Here is a 6000-nt window from a genome sequence, read left to right on the forward strand (position 1 = left end):
GGTGGGGAGGGCAAAGATTCTTACTGCAGAGTCTGAGAGCTTATTGTCTTCAGAAAATGAGCATACTTGACATTTTTGAGCATCAAAATGAATTTAATCAAAATTACATGGAGTATATAAAAATATAATAAATTAAACCAACAATGCTCATAGATTCAAAGGAAGTATGAGGTGAGAAGTTGTTCAATGGGGACTTTAATTGATATTCTAACTTCAGTCCAAAGTCTAGTAGCAAAACATCTGTTAAGTGTCCCATTATTTGGAAATAAATGATATGAAAAAGTTCAAGTTCAATGGATTAGAAATCCATTCACATTATCACAGAACTTTCAGTGAAAGAAAGAAGAAATCAAATTATCCAAATTCTGGCTAACAGTAAGAAAGGCGTTTCAGTCAATTGGAGAAAAATCTATAAATACCCTTCTACCATTTGCTAAAACCCATCTGTGAGGCAAATATTCTCACTGACGGTAGCAATAAGAATTTGAAGAGAATATCATGAAAAAATTTTTGTCAGGAACTGCATGTAGCAATTTCAACACAAAAAATTTGATATAAAATAAACTCATAAGAAAGCAAGCTTGAGTTCTCTTTTAAAAGTTTAGAAATGCTTATTTGGAAGTTTTCATTAAAATTAAACATTTATTTAATACTTTCATTCTAATTTTATAATAATGTAAAGGTATATCAAATCTTTTTATAAGTTCAATATAGACCAATATCCTACATTGTGCCCCCGTTTGCTTTATAAATATTTTGTGTGCTATGGCAAGAAAAAGGTTGGGGAAGTTCTGCTGTAAAGCCATGTGTCAAGTACTTCTGTTTAAAAACATTTTTTTGTTTCAGTGTTTAAAATTGTGTGCTATAGAAGAGATACTGGTGGTTATTGAAATAAATTTCTGTGAAAACATTTACATAATTTAAAAAGACTGTTCATTAAAAAGTAAACTGTGAAAATACTGGCTATGAAGGGAATGATTAGTTTCTAATTTAAATTACTCAAAGTATTAATTAGAAAAGCCAGAAAAAAAGTTTGAGACAAATTAGTGAAGAAGATAAACTTCTTTTGATTGCAGAGAAAGAGTTCACCGAATATGATAGAGCCTAAAGATATCTTGTTCTTGCCAAACAATCAGGAGCCAAAAGAGAAACAGGAACATTTAACTAACCACTGACAGAAACCCCCTCACTGAGGAAAGGTGACAAGGCAGTTGAATTTTGCATTAGTTTCTAAGAGCAGCTGGATTCCCTCATGAGCACTGCTTCCTGGGATTGTTAGAGAGAGGAGGTCCTTAAGATTTCTGATACCTATAAAGCACCAAAATAGGAACAAATTTTAAGATGGCCATGTCATTTTAAGGTTAAGATAAATGGAGTGAATTTAAAAAAAACAAAGAAGTAGGTTTATATCAATTTAAGTTTACTCTAACTGGCAATCACATTTGGATACAGGTTATTCTTTAGGCCTTACTCTATTTTTATTTTTACAAAAAAGTAACAACATAATAGTAATCTTGATATCACTCAGTGCTGCACACTCCAACCTCCTATTATCTCTACTCTCTGTCACTCCTGCTTTCGAATTGATCTTTGCCATTCCCCAGAACACAGGTCTACTTATGTAATCTCCAGTGAAAGACTTTCCCCTCGGGCCAACATCCCACCCAGCTATTGTTCTCACTCTCAGTAGGTAAAGTCATTTTTCACTTGAGATCAAGAATGTCAGAAGGAATTCACACTGCCATCAAAATGTAATCTTTTCCATACCTCTGTCACCTTCTCTTGTTTCAAACAGGCACAGCCTGGACTTTAAACACTTAAAATAAAAAACCACAGTACTATCTTTCCAATGGTCTAATTCTCTTTTTCTTTCTTTCTTTCTTTCTTTTTTTTTTTTTTTTTAAGATTTATTTATTTATGTATACAAGAGCTGGTGTACAGGTCAGAGATGCAGGGGGTGAGATGATTCACCAGAGACAGCAGGGAACAGAACAGGCAGACTGACTGAAATACACTGCTGAGGGGAGCAGTGGGCGAGACAGGAGAGGTCTGCTGCACCATGTGGGTTGCTCCCTGGGGATCAAACTAGTGTTGCAGAGGCTGCAGATTGCTTGGTAGTGCAGTGCTTAACCCCTTGCCCCACTGGGGAGGCCCCTAATTCTCTTTTTCACTGTCAAACTTCCCAAGTGTCCTAAGAACTGACTCCTCTTCCTTTTCACATGGTCCTCCCTCTCTAATTCTCCTCCTTAGGAGGCTTCCATCCTGATTATTATCTTGAAGCTGTTTTCACAAATATAAAAATGACCAAAATTCCCGACTGCTAAATCTAGTGATTTTTCCCATAACACTTATTCCTTTGTGATTCTGTATTGTCTTTGAAAAAACAGATCACTCATGCAACATCGAGCCCCACTGGATAAGGGTTATAGAGTCTTGCTTGCCTTCACTGTGCTGTTCCACACTTATTTCTGTTGCTCACATTTTCATCCACTTTTGCTTTTTAGAAGTGTTTCTGAAGGCTCAGTGCTTGGCTGTCTGTTTTTTTTTTTTTTTTAATATTTACTTATTTACTTATTTATTTATGCATACAAGAACTGGGGTATAGGCCAGAGGTGTGGGGGCGGATGACAGGATTCACCAGAGACAGAGTGGGGAGCAGAACAGCAGATCGACTGAAATACACTGCTGAGAGGAGCAGTGGGTGAGTCAGGAGAAGTCTGCTGCGCCATGTGGGTCACCTACCTGCCTGGGGAGTGAACTCATGCTTCATTGGCTACGGACAGGTTCATAGGCTGCGCGTCTTAACCCCTTGCACCACAAGGAAGGTCCCTTTTTGTCTTTTATAATCTGTATTTTTCCCCTCTCAAATGGTTAATTTGCTTCTATGAATTTAGGTAAATGTCCCATGTATATCTGAAAAGAACGTTTACTCTGCAGCAGTTGGGTATAATGTTCCACATATGTCAAGAGGCTTGATCATGTAGTTCAAATCTTCTATATATCCTATTAATTTTTTTATCTGCTTATGCTATCGCTGAGAGGTATGTTAAAATCTCTATGAGGTAGTTTTGTCTATTATTTTAGTTCTGTTAATTTTTGCTTGTTGAAATGGTAAACAATTATTTGGTGCACACATCTCTAGGGTTCTAAAAGCTTGCTATTAAATTGACCCTTTTAACAGCAATCCCTCTGCCCACCTGTGCCTATGCAGGTGCTTCTTTTTACCAACTCTCTGCCTGCCCATGACCTATACTTCCCCTCACTGACTTCCCCCAGCCAAGGGGGCTCTCCTCAAGGGGCCCTCTACCCCTCTCCACCTGCAAACATCCGGGCCTCTCTTAGCAAACCTGTCCCTTTCGGGACAGCTTTTTCTGCTTGCTTGTGTCTTGAAATTGTCCTTTATTCTTCTGTCCCTTTCTCTAAAAAAACCTGCTCTTTAAATATAAAATAAAATAAAATTGACCCTTTTACATTATGAAATGCCCACTTTATGTCTAGTTTTACATATCTTAAAATCAACTTGATCTGCCAGCTTTTACACCTTTTCTTTTAGTTTTTGTTCCCTTTTGTTCAAGCCTGTCTTTTGTAAAGAGTTCTAAATACATATACTCTGAAGATTTTGTCTAGCTGAGCTGCTTTGACTTTTTGGTTGACATTTTTCACCAATTTTGAAAATTTCTGAGTATTATCTCTCCAGTGGATTTACTCTACCCCATTCTTTCTCCCCTCACCTTTTGGGACTTTCATTATTTTAGGCTATATACTCTACTCTATTTGTTCCATTTTTTCCTATCTGTGATTCTGTTTGGATATTTTCTATAGACCTGTCTTTGTATTCATTAATTATGTCTCTTGCTAGTTAGGCTGCTGTTAAACTCTTCAATGAATTGTTAATTTCAGATACTGTATTTATGTTCTAGAATATCTGGCTTTTTTATTTATTTATTTTTTTTTTAAATAGAGGCATGTTTTTCTTTATTTGTTTGCTTGTTTGTTTTTGTTTTTGTTTATACATGCACTGGGTACAGTCAGAGGCGCAGGAAGGTGAGAGAATTCACCAGAGCCAGAGCGGGGAGCAGAGCAGGCAGAAGGGCCGAAGTACACTGCTGAGGGGAGCAGCGGGCGGCAGGAGAGGTCTGCGCGCCATGTGGGACCCTCCTCTGGTGGCCGGGGAGCAGCCGGGGATTGAACCGGCGCCGCAGAGGCCGCGGGCAGCTTCGCAACCCAGCGCTCTACCGCTGCGCCACCGGGGAGGCCCTATCTGGCTTTTTTTAAAGGCGAAACTTCTGTGTTGAAATTCTCCATTTCACCCACGTATATATCTTTTGCATTGGTTGTCTAGAGCACATTACTTGTAGTTAGTTAAGAGTCATTTTGCGGGCCTCCCCAGTGGCGCAGCGGTTGAGCGCTGGGTTGCGAAGCTGCCCGCGGCCTCTGCGGCGCCGGTTCGATCCCCGGCTGCTCCCCGGCCACCGGAGGAGGGTCCCACATGGCGCGCAGACCTCTCCTGCCGCCCGCTGCTCCCCTCTGCAGTGTACTTTGGTCCTTCTGCCTGCTCTGCCTCCCTCCCCCTCTGGCTCTGGTGAATTCTCTCACCCTCCCGCGCTTCTGACTGTACCCAGTGCATGTATAAACAAACAAACAAATAAATAAATAAATAAATGCCTCTATTAAAAAAAAAAAAAAAGTCATTTTGCATGCCCAGTATTTTGTTTTTAATTGTATGTCTGACATTGTATAAAAAACAAAGTGTATTTAGGATGCCTCAAATTTTTAATCTATCATGCCAGATTTGACTACCAAAAGCCTTGCTGGTTTCTTCCTCCCCCAGCAAAGTTTCTCTGCAAGGGCCAAGCACAATCAGAAACTCTACATCCAAAGTTGACAAATGTTCTCAGGGAAGAAAATGACCTGTGACTATCACCTCATCTTGGCTCAGCACCCTCCCACAATTTTATTTAATCCAGTCCTTTGCTTCTAATGTCTTTATAGCGTTTTAAAAGAAAACTCTTCTAGGGCCTCCCCGGTGGCGCAGCAGTTGAGTGCTGGGTTGCGAAGCTGCCCGCGGCCTCTGCGGCGCCGGTTCGATCCCCGGCTGCTCCCCGGCCACCGGAGGAGGGTCCCGCATGGCGCGCAGACCTCTCCTGCCGCCCGCTGCTCCCCTCAGCAGTGTACTTCGGTCCTTCTGCCTGCTCTGCTCCCTGCTCTGGCTCTGGTGAATTCTCTCACCCTCCTGTGCTTCTGACTGTACCCAGTGCATGTATAAACAAAACAAACAAACAAACAAATAAATAAATAAAACATGCCTCTATAAAAAAAAAAAAAAAAGAAAAGAAAACTCTTCTAGATTAATTTATTTGTCGAAGTGAGAGCCTTGAGCTGCTGAAATCTACTGTATTCTAGCAGAGGGAAAGACTTATTTTTGTGACTAAGCAGAGCTCTATGCTATTTCCAATTATAAACTCTCAAATATGCTATAGTAATATTCCACCTATTGCCTACTGTATAGTTCTCTTTATTCCTATAAAAGTTGCCCAAACAACTTTTTTTTAACTGCTTTCAATTGCCTTATCTGAAATATCACGGCCATCTTTGATTCATTCTCCTCTTTCATTCTCCACTTCATTCCCTGATTAACTTTTTAAAAACCTGCCAGTTACAACAAAAAATAAAAAGGAACACCTTTTTGTTTTTTAAAGGATTGATTTAAATTTGTCTTACAATGTAGCTTAATATTTTCAATTTATAAATGAGAAAGTGATGCACAAAGAGCTAAAGTGACTGACACAAGGAAACAGTTTATATTGCTAGCTGAATAAAGAACTCAAGTCTACTTTCCACACTAGATGGTTACTCATCATGATGCAAGATGAAAATGAGGTGAGGTAATTCTGACACTTTACTCTGAAAAAATGAAGACTTACATAGCCTAAAAGTGACAAAGCAAGGTGACCCCAGGTTCGTACACCAGGTTCCAAAGTCAGGGACATGCTACACAAC

Source organism: Talpa europaea, assembly GCF_964194135.1.
Source record: "Talpa europaea genome assembly, chromosome: 4".
In the NCBI taxonomy this organism is placed as follows: domain Eukaryota; kingdom Metazoa; phylum Chordata; class Mammalia; order Eulipotyphla; family Talpidae; genus Talpa; species Talpa europaea.